The sequence below is a fragment of the Arvicanthis niloticus genome, chromosome 27 (assembly GCF_011762505.2).
Source record: "Arvicanthis niloticus isolate mArvNil1 chromosome 27, mArvNil1.pat.X, whole genome shotgun sequence".
In the NCBI taxonomy this organism is placed as follows: Eukaryota; Metazoa; Chordata; class Mammalia; order Rodentia; family Muridae; genus Arvicanthis; species Arvicanthis niloticus.
In genome coordinates this window covers 17,859,500-17,877,061 of record NC_133435.1, presented here as the reverse complement: position 1 = coordinate 17,877,061, position 17,562 = coordinate 17,859,500, and the positions used below count along the sequence as shown (strand labels likewise).

General features: G+C 36.9%; 1 protein-coding gene across 9 annotated transcripts in view; it reads left to right on the top strand.

The window, feature by feature from the left end:
* The window catches only part of Tcf12 (transcription factor 12), a 271,626-nt gene that overhangs the window by 78,417 nt on the left and 175,647 nt on the right, over window positions 1–17,562 (top strand). The window lies entirely within an intron of this gene.

Sequence of the window (17,562 nt, the reverse complement as noted above, 5' to 3'; positions counted from 1 at the left end):
ATGAGGATGTGCCCCCACATACTCCCTCACTCCCACCTCCCCACCCTTGAATCCCCCCTCCCTCGGTGTTCAGCCTTCATAGGACCAAGAATCTCCTCTCCCACCTATGCCCAACAAGGCCATCCTTAGGAGGAAGACCAAGTGTGGATGTCTCAGCCCTACTTAGAAGGAGTAACAAAATACTCAAGGGAGCAAATATGGAGACAAAGTATGGGACAGAAACTGAAGGAGACCCCTCTACCTGGGTATCCATCCCATGTGCAGTCACCAAAGGTAGACCCTGATGTGGATGTCAGGAAGTGCATGCTGACAAGAGCCTGCTATAGCTGTCTCCTTAGAGGTCTGCCAGAGTCTGACATATTCAGAGGCAGATGCTCACAGATAACCATTGATCTGATCAAGGAGTTCTCAATGGAGGAGTTGGAGAGAAGACTGAAGGAGCTGAAACAGTTTGTGGCCCCATGAGGAGAGCAACAATACCAACCAACCAGAGCTCCCCAGGGTCTAAATCACCAGCCTGGGAGGGACCCTTGACTCCATCTGTATATGTAGGGGAGGATGGCCTTGTCAGGCATAGGTGGGAGAGGAGATCCTTGGTCCCATGAAGGCTGAACACCAAGGGGGGGGAATTCGAGGGGGGTGGGAGTGGGGGGTAGGTGGGGGCACATCCTCATAGAAGCAGGAGGAGGGGGGATGGGATAGGAGGTTCCTGGGTGGTGGGGGGAATGAGGTAAGGGGATAAAATCTGAAATGTAAATATAATATCCAGTTTAAAAAAAGATAGCTTGATGGATTTTTAAGGAAAAAGCTTTAATTAGAATCTGAAATCATCTTTAAAATAAACTGATATAACAGTTAAAAGAAAAACAATCAAATAAGCAATTTCCTGTTCTATGTTTATTAAAAAGATTACAAGCTGTAAACTCACGACTCCTGTTAGGAAGCTGGGATGGGATCTGTCAGTAACTGATGTGGTCTGGGTCCTTTTGCCCTGTCACAGGTCTGCTTTTCAGGATCTTCTGCTTTAGACTTCTAGAGATAAGTTATTTGATAGAAGAATCTGCTGTTCTTTATTCTTATAAGGTATGTTGTGCCTTTAATTAGGAGAAGATGGTTAAACAGAATTTTATGAAAAAAAAAAAGAAAAGAGACAAGTAGGGGTTTATCTAAAGTATATATTTTTGTTTTTTAAAAATACACTTTTTGTTACCTTTGTTAAGAGAATTAATTTGGGAAAGAGAAAATGAAAATTGTGGAGATCTGTATTTTTCTTTAGTCTTTGTTCAGATGTATTAGTAGACATGGAAGTAAAATTTTTATCACCTGTGTGCATGTCATGTGGCAGACATGTGGCTTGGCCTATTTTTTTGGTGGGGGCAACCCTCTTTACCTTTTCTCCCCCCCAATGTTCTCCAAGTACTGTGGTTTCTGTAATGGGGTCCCTTGCCAAATTATTAAATGTCAAGTGACTCTATTCTCTTAGCTTTCTGTGCTAACACACAGAACCAACACCCGACAGACTTTTGAAGCTTTCCGTGGTGTGTTGTCACAAAGACCTAAAAAATTTTTTTGTACTTGTTTAGTTTTGTTTTTATTAGTATGATTTCTAGGCAAGCATTGATGGCTGTTTTCTATATCTAGTGCACTAAGCTTGATGCTGTTCACCCCTGTAAGTGATGATTTAATTAAGAATTCATTACCACCTAGTGCGTAAATAGAACTTTGGATGTTTGCAAATGAGTGAACAAATACATATGAGCAAGCTTATAGAAAAAGTTCATGGAATAAATTCTGCACTTTCTGCTTTACAAGTAACTATTTAAAACCAAGAACATACTAAATAGTATGTGTTCTTGTGTAGGTTGAGCAGTTCAAGGCTTTGAAGAGACACAGCCTTGTAGACATAGCTGCAAGCAGCCTCTCCACACAAGTCAAGACTACAGATCAGAAAGATGTCTTTTTAATAGCTCAGTACCCATGGAGAACCAGAAATGATGTGTAGTTGTTCACCGACTCACATTGCCATAGCTATGTGACAACACCTGTGAAAGAAACCATTATCTACATGGAGCAAATGGATCATTGTAACAGCCAGTGCCAACCAAGGGTCTCCCCACCCACTTCTGGAAGAGAAGAACCTAATGCTGAGATATAGGTTTATCCTTAGAATGGAACCTTTATATTTACAATTGAATACTCTACAACAGCTTTCATTCAGTTGGGAAGTTTTATGAAGTTTCATGCTGTTGAGCAGGTTCCCCCATATAAGATTCATTATTCCTTTTAGCGTTACCCTTATCCTGTAAATACTAAAGAGAATCTCACAGACCCTTTGCCCACTTTGTCCTAAATGAACCAATAAAATTGAAGGTATGTTCTTCCCCTGACCCTTAGATCTATCACATTTGTTACTTCAAGAAAATCCTACTTCTTTCTGTCCCTCATTTTGCCTGAGAATCTGTTGATATTGATTCTGAGCAAGTTGTTGTTTCTGCTGCCTAGATAGGACTGGGCCAGTTCTTCTGATACTTTCTTCCTAGTCAAAAATCAAACTGTGTTCCCATTCCTTCATTTTGAAATCTGAGTCCAGACATCATTTCTGTATCAAATGATCTTCCCTATGAGTATGTCTGACTTTTCATTGCACAGAGAAGTCCTTATTGTTTCAACAGGCCTGTCTTGTTTTGGGACAAAATGAGTAGTTCTGACTCTGACTCTGCTTGTACACCCAACTTTTGAACTTTAGTGTAGCCATCTTGCTTTTCTGAAAACTGTAATAATAAGGGCTTTAGGAGGGACAGAGTTTATTTGATCTTTTTCTTAGTTAGGGTTTTCATTACTGTGAAGAGACACTATGACCAAGACCTCTTATAAGAGACAGTATTTCATTGGGACTGGCTTAGAGGATCAGAGGTTTCAGACCATTATCATCATGGCAGAAAGCATGGCAGCATCCATGTAGACACAGTACTAAAGAAGGAGCTGAGAGTTATACATCTTGTTCCAAAGGCAAACAGGAGAAGACCAGCTTCTAGGCAGCTAGGACAAGGTCTTAAAGCCTGTGCCCACAGTGACACACTTCCTTCAACAAGGCCACACCTACTCCAACAACACATCCAAATAGTGCGAATCCCTGGGCCAAGCACATTCAAACTACCACAACAGTCTTCTTTAATGTCAGTATCCTCAGCATTTCTTCCTTGTTTTGACCTTATGGTTGGAGAGTGTATAGAAGAGGTCTTTCTTGTTTCAAAGGCTCTTAAAATATGTCCCGAACATCTTCACTTTATTTACAGTACAACAGGGATACCTTACATCCTTGCCTTGATTCTCCTTAGTGAGAATGTTAATTAACACTTAGTTCTTCAGGTTTCCACATTAAGGAATTTTCTAGACTGCTTTTGTGGTGATGGCCACTGGGCTTCTATTATAGCCTTCTGATTTGGAAGTGAAACTAGAGAAAGGCTGATCTCCGGTTATGACCATTCTAGTCCTTGGGGAGTCAGTTCTTTGAAGAGATACATTTGACATATTTTCAACATGTCATTCCAGGACCCAGCATCTGTTATTTGATATGATGAAGACTTCTATGTTGAACATCAAGCAGGAGTCATCTTTGCTTTGAAACCAGCTAGTTTTTATCCTTTGCTGGTGTTTCATCACTGTGGACTCTAGAGAAAAGCACTAAGCCTAGTGTGGTGGCATATGCATTTAATCCCAGCACTTGGAAGACAGAGGCAGGGACTCTTATGAGTTCCAGGCCAGCCTAGTCTACATAAAATGAGTTCAAGGACAGCCTGGTCTACACAGTGAGACCCTGTCTCACTTGTCCCCCAACTACTATCCTCTGGCAGAAAGAGGGGGCCTTTCGTTAGAGTGCTACCTCCCTCTTCAGGTGTGTCTAGGCACGGAAATCACCAGACACAAAAACGGTAGTCTGCCATCTGTATATCCTAGGCCCGAGCAGCAGTTGTGGCCATGTACCTTAAGATTCAGACGTTACCCCTGGCTCTGCTACTGCTGCTCTCCTCAATTAAACTGCCATCACTGAGGGTCCAACTGTCTCTGATAGAATGAATTTTTAAAGAAACAAATTAGCAAAGAATTCTGTTGTATTAATTTGTGGTTCAGTTTAGATTTTGTTTCTAACATAGGCTGTGTGCTTGATTCTGCAGTCTTGATATTATGCAAGATAGCCTTTCATTCTTTAAACTAATATTGTTTCGTTTACCAATGAGTAAACTAATTTTAAAAAAATTCCATTTGTTTTCACCAGTGGATTCTAAATTCAAAGGAAGCTCCTGGCAAGTGTATAACCTGACAGAAATGTCAGGGAACAGATGGAAAGAAGTTCCGCAAGAATTGGCTGAAAAGTGGGAGTTTGATTTTCTGAAAGATAGTGCCAGACTCATTTCTTTTCTGTGGAAGTAATCTGAAAGAGAGCACAAACTCCAAATGAAGAAACATCTTCTTTTAGATTGATATCAGATAAATACCTTTCAAATAAGGTACTAACTGTAATTATATACATGTATGTATGTATGTATAAAATTTAAAGAGCTGTGATTTCTCAGAACTTTAATAATATTTTATGAGCAGATATAAAATAGTTCAAAGCTAATATGAATAGTTGTTTGGAATTTTCCTAATGATACTGCTGCTTTGGTTAGGGTGACAAAAATGAAATGAGGTTATTAACTTACAGTATGAGGATTAGTTGTTTTTTCTGGATTGTATAGCTTGTACTCTGATATTTCTTGTGGTCATGATATTTGCTATGTGCAGTGGGCTTTTCATACATCTCAACATGTCACTGTAGGGTGCTGCAGAGCCAATTCATCAATTTTGTTTTTAATACTGACCTATTATATGATTATCCATGCAAATCCACAATGCCCCTGGGATATTAGCATGGTAAGCTTGTAACTTTCAGAAGAACACAGATTTGAGACAGGGTATCCTCATTGACATCACACGTTTCTGTATTAGAGAAAACTAAAAATGCACTCTAAGGCAGGTATGATATATAGGGAAATAGAAATGTATACTAGAGACTAAAGAAAGATGGTATTTTGGTAGCCAGACAAATTAGATGGCCTGTTAAGGGTTCTCTGATTTCTAGTTATTCAGCTGTTTACCTTAAGGTTGGATGTAATCTTGATGAATCTGTTGTGTTAGTTCTGAGTCAATACAGCTCAATCACTACTTGTTTTTATGTCTTCTTCGGGCAGAAAAGTCAGATGTTAGTTTGTCTCAGTGTTTTTGCCTTTTGATCACTTTAGTATAATTCAGTCTTTTACCACAATGAGAATTAATTGTGGTAGAAGCTCAAGTGTTGCGTCACACTAACTGTATAATGTGTATATGCTGCATTTCTACAAAAGAACCAAGTTAAGCAAAGATCTAAAAACTACTGCCAAACATAAAAACAACAGTGGCACACAGAAGAAAATAGAATGCAGGGTCCAAAGCCAACAAAATCCAAAATAAATTTGCTACTTGACATTTGTCACATGTCAATGGGCTTATTTTGGCAGCTCATGGAGTTAAAGTACAAAACACATCACTTATACAAAAGCACAAGTGATTGAAATGTGAGTGTGCAGGGTTGGGAACAGGAAGCAATCTTTGGAAACTTATAGTAGCTGTTGTGTTTGTATAAAGAATACCTGCCTTTTACTTTGTTTCATTTATTGTTTACTTAATTTCATTACTAGTGTGCTGTCTTTCATCATGTTCATAGAAATCATTTTGGTTGATAGAGGAAGACCCAACCATTAATTCAAAATTCATCAGACATATTTTCCCTGAGTTTTGAATTGGGGTCCTTTTGTGGTATGTTGATAGCTTGTTTCATAATGTGGTGTAATCACCATTTCCCAGTCCTTTCCTATATGACCATTTACATGATAAAATTACAAGATAGCTTTTGTTTTATCTTAAGGAAAAGAATAAAACAAACTGACTCCATACATAGTTATGAGTCGAGTATATTTGTAGATCATCTGATGGCTATAGGTAAAGAAAACAAAGAGATCTTTTGGAAGATACAGAAATGGAAAAAAAAAAAAGCACTGTACAAAATAAAAAAGACCCTTGATAAAAGTCATTGGTATCTCTGTGTGGATGGATGTGTATTCAAAACAGAAATTCTCGTCCTCCACTGGATGATATTGTATTCTTCTGAGTCTTCTTACTTATGATTTCCTAATCGTACTCTTTTCATTCTGATAAAAGCCCACATAACACAAGATCTCCTGTTTAACAAATCCTGTGAGCAGTATAGTATCATTGGGCACAGTTGTTGTACAGCAGATCTTTAGAACCATGTCCTCTTACACAGCTGATTGTGGTAGTCATTGGATAGTAGCTCCCCAGCACACCTTCTTCCCAGTCCCTGACAACTTCCCTTTTACTTGCTGCTTCTGTTGAGTTCTGCTACTTCCAAAATAAGGATTCTTTCAGGATTTGTCGTCTGTACTGCCTTGTTTTACTTAATATAGTGACCTCCAGGTCCACTGGTGTTGCAAATGACAGGATTCCTCTGTTTTTCTAACCTGAGAAATACTCCATTGTACTATCTACATCACACTTTCCGTATCTATTCATCATCCATTCATCATCCAGACAGGTTGTTTCCACATCTTGGCTCTTGTGTTAATGCTATAGTGGATGTGGAAGTGTGGTTTCATTGCTTTGATATTATGAGATTATTCATTTTGGGCAGGTGTCTAGACAGATTTGTTAGAGCATATGGTTGTTCTATATTTGGTTTTGAGGTGTGTGTGTATGTTGTGTGTTTATGTAGGTGTGGTTATACTTACCTGTATGTATTCCTGTAGGCTAGAGGAAGATGTCTGCTTTCCTGTTCTGGTACTCTCTGCCTTAGTCCACACAGCAGTCCCTGAAATCTAAGCTCTCAACAGTGTTGGAATTACAGCCGTGTGTGACTACCTTTTCTGTTTATTTGTCTGCTGGGGATTTGACCTCAGGTCTCATGATTGTACAGTTAACATTATTAGACAGTAGGGCTAACTCCCCATTCTTGGTTGTTTTAATTTTAATTGTTTGAGGAACCTTTGTAGTATTTTCCATAAAGGCAGTACCATTATACTTCTGTCAGTAGTACAGAGGATTTTAGAGATGTATTTTTACCCAGGCATAGAAGCACATGCCTTTAATCTCAGCTTGGGAGATAGAGGCAGGTGGATCTTTGAGAGTTTGAGGCCATAGTGATCTACACAGAAAGTTCCTGGACAGTCAGGGTTATATAAAGAATCCCTGTTTCAAAATTAATTATATATATACCTGTGTACACACACAAATGGGTTTGAATGCCTGCAAAGGCCAGAAAAGAGAATCAAATTCTTTTTTGGAATTGTAGATAGTTTGCCAAATGTGGGTGCTTGGAATTGAATTCTGGTCCTCTGCAAGAGTAACAAGTACTTCTAACCACCTCTAGCCTGTAGATAGATTTTACTTTTTCCTTATCCTGCCAACACTTAGTTTATATTATTTTTATAAAGTATGGTATATATGTGTGAACATGTTTATGTGTGTGCCATGCCTCTGCCCATGTGTGCAGGTGTGGATGCCAGAAGCAAGGTACAGTGTAGTGTCTTCTGACTTGTCTCTTTACTGAGCTGGGAGGTGGCCAGCCAGTATTGAGCTCCAAAGACCCATATCTCTCTGCCTGTTATTCTGGAATTATAGATACTTAATTGACTTCATCAATTTCTATGCTCCCTCCCATCATGCATAGGAATAGTTAGTTGCACTACATTCTTGTTAATATGCTGTTACTATGCAGTCTTGTACTTAACTATATTTTACTATGTTAATATAAGACTAAGAATTTAGAAAAGTATTATTCTACATAAATTTCCATACTTTTTGTCATAAAAATGTCATAAAGGCCTTCTGTGCAAATCCATTATTTTTTTTTCTGGTATTTTCCTTCTCCTGAAAACCTTCCAGTAGTAGTTTGGATTTGTGGTCTTATGAGTCCAGGACAATGGTCATTTTTCATCCTGTTCTTGTATGATGTCATTTCATTGTCTTCTGGCACTCACTGCTTCTCACGAGAAGTTGGTATTTCCTTGAATCGTTTTCCTTTTATGAAATACTTTTTAAAAAGGTAGCATTTTCTACTTTGCATTTTGATTGTCATAGACATGGGTGTGGTTGGTTTATAAGTCTGCACAGAGATGGCTGAGCTTGCTGGGTTTGTAAGTTGATCTTTTTCATTGATTTGGAGAAAAGCCTGCCAGCTGCTCCGCACCTCTGCAACTGATCTACTTTTGTGCATTTTAGACCTGTTAATATTATTTAACTTAAATTTCTTAGTTTCTTCTTTAATTTTATTTATGTTCTGTTTCACTTACTACTTTTTTGCTGCTCTACTTATTATTAAGTTATTCTAGTGCAGATATCTTTCAAATAATATGTTATTATATTCCTAAATTCCATTTTAGATAGTTCTTCCTGCAAAGACACGTCCATTTATTGTCACTATTTTTCCTTCTAAAGTGTTTGAACAGTTTTATTAGCTGCTTTAAAGTTCCTTTCTGCTTATTCAGATAATGGTGTGGGGCACTTCTTTCCTAGACTCATGTTACATTTTCATTTCTCTACATAGATAGAAAATTTTTTCATATAATGTTTGAAAGTATAGATGAAAGGTTGTTGAAATTTTTATTTTTGTCAATTTCTGTAGTTCTGTTTTGCTCTGGAAAATAATTGCCTTTATTGGTTGGCTGTCTTAAGACTGAACCTTATACTTTATTAGAACAGTTCTGTGAAAGCCCCTTTAATGAGCACCTCTGTGGTTCCCAGTAGCTGAGATCTGTGCTAGGCCAGTGTAGTCTTTCAGGCCATGCTTTCCTGTGGGCTTCTTAGTATGTTTCCCATGCTTAATTCTTCAGAGATCAACCAAGGAGTTGGGGAAAAGATAGAGTTTTTGGACCTTCTGTCTAATTTGTACTTTTTATTGACCTTAATTTTTTAGCCATATTGTATCTTCCAATTCTCTCTCTTTTTCTGTAAGCCAGTGAAATACAAAAAAATTAATGTCCTTGGTGGACAAACCTATAGATTGGAATCTTATCCAGTGACTGACTTTGTTTTTTTGTTTTCTTTTGACCTCTTCTCCCTATCCCACCCCCATTAATAAGAGCTTTTCCAGATTCTAGTATTTTTAAAATTCTTTTTGTTCTTATTTTTGGCTTGATTATTTATAACATTTATTTTCAAGGAAATTGCTCTAATATTTGTGTGCTATTACCTAAAAGTAGAACTATGTTGTTGTTGTTTTTTTAATAGTACTTTGATGACCTGGTTCTGCCTCCCTAGTGCTGATAATTAAATGCATGTTTCACCATTTTTATGTTTTATATGATTTTTATTTTATAAAACATTTTACCTACCTTGTACAAGATTTTTGTACCTTTTCCTAGATAGCTATATAATCCTTTCTGTTATCACCTGGCTTGGTGATTTTAAAATTAGACTATTTATTAATCTATTACTAGTCCCTGTCTTTGTATTATATATAATGAAGAATATTATTCCTTAATGCATTTTCTCATTGATGGTCTTCTGGATTGTTTCCAGTTTTAGCTACTCTTTGCATTTCTTAATGAAGAAGACGCCTTTAGGGCATATTTTTGCCTTTTTATTTTTTTCAAGGTATAAATATGTTTAGGATATCTGCATATCTTTTAAGAAAGTACTAGTTTTCCAGAATGTATTGCTTAATGCCCCCGCAGGTAATAGTTAGGATTTGAGTTGCAGATCATAGTTTTGTCATAAATTTAATATAAGTGGATTTAATAGAGTATATATATTTGGTGTGTTTAACTTTGTTCTGGTCTGCTCACCAGTTGTATCTTTACTGCCTTGTAGAATCATGGTATCACCAGAGCTAGAGACGCTAAATGTACGTGGATAAATAAAAAGCTAAGCAGCAGTGTTGTTTTGTATGTAATAATGTTTCTGTTAAGCCCATTTTATGTATTCAGCTTTGTAAACACAGAATAAAAACTGAGTGAGTTCTTATAATTGGAGACATGTTAGATGGCCTTTGCTAGAAAAATGTCTAGTTTCTCTACTATGACATAGATTTGTAAATGTGATACCTGTAAGAAACTATTAAGTTAGGATGGGTTGGAATGGAGGGTGTATCTGGGAGGAGTTAGGGGAGTAGTGGGTGAATACAGCACAATTTATTAGGTAACTCAAAGAATTAGTAAAAGTGTTAGACTAAAAAGAATAAAGTATTAGATTAAAAAGAATAAGGTAACATCTAGTGTGCTTTGTGAATCATACTTTTTAAGCAAGTTGTCCAGAAGAACATTGAATCTGTGGGAGAAAGTAAAAGTGCTGGTGAATAATAGGCTATGGAAATTGTCGTGTCCATGTCATGTATACTACAGTGTGAATGATGGTGCTTTATGGTTACTGTTGAGTGCGTTCAAATACACCAGAATGTTACTCCTTGGTTATGTTTTCTGTGTGATTGTGCCATAGTAAGAAATTTTATATATATATATATATATATATATATATATATATATATATATATATATAGAGAGAGAGAGAGAGAGAGAGAGAGAGAGAATTATAGTAGAAGAGGAAAGACAGTTACACTGGATCTTCAGATTTTTTAGCACATGAGGGACAAATCTAGCACTTTTCACAACAAACATTTGTGGAATAGATTAGAATAAACATTTCATCTCAAGTTGAAGGAATTTACTGTCCTGGCAGTGAAGGATTTGAAAATGTGACTTCTAAATCTGGGAGGAATGTGTTTGAGAAGTGTTTTAGCAAGATTGTGTTGGCAGGACTTCCTAAGCAGGTGATGTATTATAAACTACTGCTTTAGGAAGAGTAAAAGAGACTCAGGAACATGGTCTAAATAGACACATTATGAAAGCCTGGAATAGAAGGTGATTAAGGAACACTCATTGTAGAGGTAACTGAGAAGCAAGGAGGGGAGAATCAAAGGTAATGCCAGTTTCCAAGGCTCTTGAACCTGGACTATTACACTTTAAGCGTGGGGTCTCATTTTGCGATGTAGAAGAAAGAGGTGAAAAGCTTTTGGCACCTGCCCCAACATGATAACAAATGAAAACAAAACAAAAAACCTAGAAGACTTGGGAGGATGAGGAGGGGGTGGTGGAGGTGGTGATGGCGGTGGCGGTAGAACCTGGATGGACAAAATATAGCCCATGACTAATGGTTTTGCTTTTGTAAATTAAAAATTTTTAAACTTACTTATTTTCTTTGCTGTCATATTGCTTGGGCTGCTTTTGTGATATGGTAATAGATTGAATGGTTAATATAGAGAACAGTTAGTTGATCCCCAATCATCTAAAATATGTACTAGTGGCCTTTCATAGCAAAACTTTGTTGAAATCTGTTACAGAGACCTAAGAAATGGAGAGGAAGTTAGCTTATCTGGGTGGAGGTGGCATGCCCCTTTAATCCCAGCCTGCAGAGGCAGGTGGATCTCTGTGTGTTCGAGGACAGCCAGGGCTACACAGAAAAACACCATCTTTGATTAAACAACAACAAAAAGAAACCCCCAAAACAGGTTAGCTTATATCTTTGATGACTATGTAGAATTCAGTGATTTTTATGTGCTTGTTAGCAAATATTTGTGGAGAGATTGTTCTGCATCTGGTATTTGGTTTTGTGACATCTAGGGAGGGACGAGGTAGCAAGAGATTAATAGGTAAAAACGGACAGCAATGAAAGTTATGACTATAAAATTTTCTTTTGTGTGCACGGAAAGGAATGAGCGGGAGTTTGAGGGATAGAAGGAGAGAATTTTCAGTACAGAGAAAATATTGAAAAGATTTTATGGCACAATTCTAGAGAGGCAGTGTGATACCATTACAGGAATTAATGGTCTAAGACTTGAATGCAGGGAGTGCATGGGCCTCATTACAGGAAATGAATAGAATTGTTTGTGGAATTGAGTTAAGAATAGTAATTGCTCACACAGCTGTTTTTAAATAGGAAATGTGTTAGGTAATCAGCAAAAATTCACAAAGATGTACTTGATAGTTATGTAGAAACCGCTGTATTTCTACAGACTTATGATCCTGATGGGAGCCATGAAAACAGGCAAACTAGCTAAAAACATGTGCATGCAGTTTTCACATTGGTGTAATATTGTATTTTTCATTAAAATGTAAGTGTAGTTTTGTTGTCATTTTTTCTAACCACTGAATCTAAATGTAATTACTTTGCCCAAGAAGAGTAGAGGTATGAATTTGATGGGTGCACAGAGGATTGAGGTGTTTCCTTGCTGAAAGGAATAGCTGCCTTCTTTCCTAGACAGAAGTGAAGTGCTGGATTGTGATGATTTCTGCTTGTTTCATTTCAGCATTCCGTTTTATTTTATTAGCATGCACTGCCTCTGTTCATTTTCCCCTTTTGTACCTTCCCAAGGATGTTGAAATACATCATTAACTTCTCAAAGACAATTTAGAGTTAATTCAGTACCATTCTAGGTAAATTGCAGCTGTTTTTCAACCTTGTAGGTCTGTTTACCTTGGGGGGGTTTATTTGCTGCTTTCTCTTATGCTGAAGTTGCTCTGGTATTACTTCTTAATACAGCCATTGCAGTTCCTAGAAAGATAGTTACTATGTTTTAGATAGTTGTGTGGATTGCAGACATTAAAAAGAGAATGTTTCCTTACTGGGGTTCTCCCTTTTTCCCCTCTGGATCCAAGTTACCCTCTGATTACATTTTTCTTCATCCCAAAGAACTACTTTTGGTATATTTTTGTGTCAGATGTTGGGAATGAATTCTTAATTTTCTTTCATTTGCAAATGTCATTATTATCTTTTGTTTTGAAGGATATTTTGGTCTTATGTAGAGTTCTGGATAATAGTGGGCACTTTAAAGATACTTTTCCATCACTGCCATAATCCAGTTTCTGAAGGCAAACATACAGTGATTGGAATTTTTCCCTAGGTAATATGTTTCTCTCCGGCTGTTTCTGAAATTTAAAAATTTTGTCTGTCTGCTTGATTTTGATGTGGGTGGATAGACTTTCTTGGCATTTTTACGGTTGGCATTCACCACAGTCTTTATTTGGTAGGTTTTACCCTTACACATCTATGAATTCTTTTTTGGACATTGTTTCTTCAGATACATTTTTCTGTCCTGTTCTCTTTGCTCTCTCATTATACACAGGTTATACTTCTTTGTCTCTTCCATTAGGTTTCTGAGGTCTTGTTAAGTTTCTATTAGTTTCTGATTTGAATGGTTTCTATTTATCTACTACAAACACCAGTTCCACTTTTCCTGTCATGTCTATTCTGTCTTAAGTTTCTCCAAAAAGTTTTATTTCACACATTCTATTCAGCCTTTTAGAAAATGTTTTTTTTTTTCTCCTTTTGTCTCCAGTCCTGTGTCCACTGTACGATCTTTGCTCATTGAGCACATTCACATCCTCAGGCTGTGTGAATCCACACATACTGGTCCACTTGTCTTGAACAGTGGGTTGCATTTTTACTGTCTAGGACTTGGTTTTATTATGAATGCTGTTTGTGGAAATCTTGGTTTCTTCATGTTCCTCCAATGTTTTCTGTTTTAGTAAGCCAATATTTTGGTTAGACTCAAAATTAAAATTCACTGTTTCCTCGGCTGACTGCCGCTCATGTCTCATTTAATTCTTTAGCCTCTGTTGTCGACCAGTTTGGCCTTGCCTTGGTGTGTGCTCTAGCTTTTAAGATATAAAGTCAGACTTTGATTTGACAATCCAATACAGAGAGTCTTTGTACTTAAAACAGAAAACCCAAAGCTTTATACCTGTTATCACTTTTCCTGTTAGACAGCCTATCTTAATTTCTCTTAAGTTCCCTTATGGGACTTTTATCCGGCTTTCTCCCTTAATTTCATTAATATATAACATAGTAATGAAAGGAATTATGTTGTAGTTGATCCTGTATCACAGTGAGTTCCTCAGAAAATATATTGGTAGATTTATTTCATGTTTATGCAAAATCTGAAAAGTATTATTGAAAAATCGTTGATAGCTTCCCAGATGTCTTAATTTAGAATTGTTTGCAATCTTTGAGTCTTATATTAAAAAGTACCATTTCTTCAAAATAAAAGTGAAGAAACTATAGAAGTAGACATTATAATGTTGGTTATTTGACACAGTTATCTCCAGTCAGATTTTTCTTACAAATTATTTATTCTATCTTTTTATAGATCCTGGCAGTCCTAGAAAGCATATTATCTTTTGTTTCTATATAGTGGTACCGGGTTTCCCATTTCACTTACTAGAATAAAGAACTTCTTTCATGGTTAGACTTGATTCTGGGCAGGAAGTGCACAGTCTCCTGGCTTGTTCCAGCCTGACAGGTGCTTGCTTGCCTTGGGTACCCACTGATCGTACATAAGCACACGTCCATGTTGAGTTGCTGCTCTGACTGCCTTTGCTGTAGCTGTCTGCTCTTTCTGTTTCCCTCCTCTTTTCCTTGTTTTTGAGCTTTTGAGACTCTCCAAAACCTGAAATAGTTCCCTACCCGCTTCTCCACTTATATTAGTATTAATTCATGATGTCAGTTTTTAGTAGCATGTCTCCTAAGTGCCAGATAAGGGGAGAAGACACCGGTCTTCATTGCCTTGCACCATTCCATTCATTTCATCTCAGATAGGTCTTTCCTGAGCTTCAAACATTGAAACGTAGTGTTAATAACTCTTGTCTACAGTGCCTTCCAAGGTAAATCAGGTTGTTAGGCCATAGAACAGTCTCTCCTTCGAAATAGAACATGCTTTTGGTTTTTGTTGGTGGATAAAACTGTACAGAAACTTGGATGTTCATATGTTAGCATGTTAAAGGGGAAGGAATGGAACGGAAACCATAGGGATAGTATTTTAGAGAGTATTCTAAGTAAAACGCAGTGGAGGCAATGAGTCAAGTGAGTGGACTGTATTGAGTTTCTCATGGAAAAGATGCCTGCCATACATTGAACTTGACCAAAAGTTTGGTCTTTTAAGAGTCTTATACATTTGATTTTCACCAAGTTTGATTTATTCCTTCTCCAAGTTTCCAACCTTGCAGGAAGGCACTTGTCCATACAGTAATTTCAGATGTATTTTTAGTGTCTTCTCTTTTTTTTTTCTTTTGAGATAGAGTCTTTCTATGTAGCTTTGGCTCACCTAGAACTCAATAAGTAGATCAAGCTAGCCACATTCTCAAAAGAGATTACTTCTACCTCCCAAGTGCTGAGATCAGGGCCATGTCCACCATACTCAGCTGTGATTGTTCTTATTAAATGTTTTTACAAGGAAAAAAAGTCCAGCTGCTTTCATTACATTCAAACCATTATTTTTAGAAACAAGGCCTTAAGTTTGTTTGATCCTTACTATAAACTATGAGATGTTTCCCATAGTTTCAGTCATTTGAACACTTCCTTGGTTCCTAGCAGTGCTGCTGTTTGTTGGAAGATATATGTCAACACAGGGGTGGGCTTTGATAGGGTAAAGATTTCTATTTGCTCTGTCAGATTTCTGTTTAGTGTTCCAGATGTGAGCCTAGCTTGGAATTCCAGCCTCCATACCTACTGCTCCACCATCTTGAACTCTAATCTCTCTGGAACCCTAAGCTCAAACCATTCTTTCTATAAGTTTCATTGGTCATAGTGTTTTATCACAGTTTGTATTTATGGTGGCACATGCCTGAAATCCCAGCAGTTGGAAGGCTGAGCTAGGAATTTCTTAGTGAGTCTGAGCTACATAGCAAAACACACACACACACACACACACACACACACACACACATACACACACACTCTGAGAGAGAGAGAGAGAGATTAAAAAAGAAAGGAATGTGTTGATATGAGTTTACTTATTCTTACATTTTAATTCTGGAAAGAAACATAATTATGTTTTTGAAATCAAATAGTCAAAAGTATTTCAAATTTTTAATAATTGTTTAGTGTTCTCATAACTGTTATTTAGATCTGTGAATCACAGAATTACTGAAAAGTTGTTGATTTGCTATATAAGTACCAAAAATGGAAAGAAAATAAATGGGAATTTTTTCAGGTATTTCAAAACAGTTGCTTCCCCCCATTTTATTGTAATTCTTTTGTCTTTTTTCTTTGTATTTTCTTGTTTTCTACATTTTTATCAGTTTGTATAATATCCTTACAAAGTTTATCTTCAGGTATTGTTTTGTTTTTGTTGTGGATGAAGCTTTGGAAGTTCTATTATTGCTGTCATATTTTGTATTTGTACATCCATTGTCTTGAGTAGAAAGGATTCATTGATACAAACTGATTTCTTTTGTCAGTGCCAGCCTCGACATTTAGTCAGTCTGACTGTGTTGACAATAAAACCACAGAGCTCCGAGGTAAAAACCTAGCCAGAGCCATGTTACTCTGCAGTAGCCATTGAGCCTTTCCTTGCCCACTATTTAACTGTTGGCTAAACTACAGATTAAATTAGCATTTTGTTTAGTTAGTCTTTGCCTTTTCTTCATCTTGCAAAGGGTGTTACAAGTCTTTTGATTAAAAATTGAGTGTGTGGTTTCCACTGTCTGAGATGGTTTCTATAGCTTTCTCCTGTCTTTTTTGTTTTTTGTTTTTTAAAATATATTTAAAACAACATATATACTAATGGTTTGCTATAAAAACATTAAGATAAGTTTTTGTCTTATTTTTATTAGGGTAGAATTCATCATGACAAGTTTCCAGTATATAATCATTTGAGAATATATACACAACTTACACAATTACTTGGAGTTTTATGTCATGTTAGTTTATTTTGTGGGTTAATAATAGTCTTGGTCTTTGGTCAAGTCTCTTAGAAATCCTGTGTTATATTTATGATGCTTATTACAAAGAAAATGCTTAGGGAGTACCTCTCGGGTAGCTTGTGGTACTGCAACGATGTAACTGTGTGCTTTTCCATGCCACATCGCGTATGTCTAGAGTCTTTACTAAATTGTGAATTTTAATAAAATTTTTCTAAGAACAAATAAAGTACTTTATGTGTTTTCAACGTTGTTTAGCTTTAAATTGTGCCTGCAATATTATCTGTACAGCAGTTCCTCTTTACCTGTGGGTACATAATTCAAATTCCCTGTAGATACCTAAAACTGAAAGTCACACAAACTCCTCCCCTGTGTGTGTGTGTGTGTGTGTGTGTTTACACTTTCTCATATATGCCAGAGATGAACTCAAATTTCCAAAATTAGGCAGAGAGATTAACAATAACTAATCTATACATAGAATAAGCCTACGATTATTAGTAGGCTCTAAGAGCTTTTCTTTTTTTCGTTCTTTGATTCTTCTTTTGGTGGTGGTTGTGGTGGTGGTTTTTGTTTGACAGGGTTTGTCTGTGTAGCTCAGGCTGACCTGCAACTCAACTCTGTAGACTAGGCTGGCCTCGAACTCAAACATCCTTGTGTTTCTGCTTTCTGAGTGCTGGGATTAAAGGTGTGCAATCTCACACCCTGCAGTTTTCTTAAGAGAACTCTTAGGCCCTAGCAATCAAGTTAGTGAGGAAGACATTCTGCTGTGGGGCCTGGC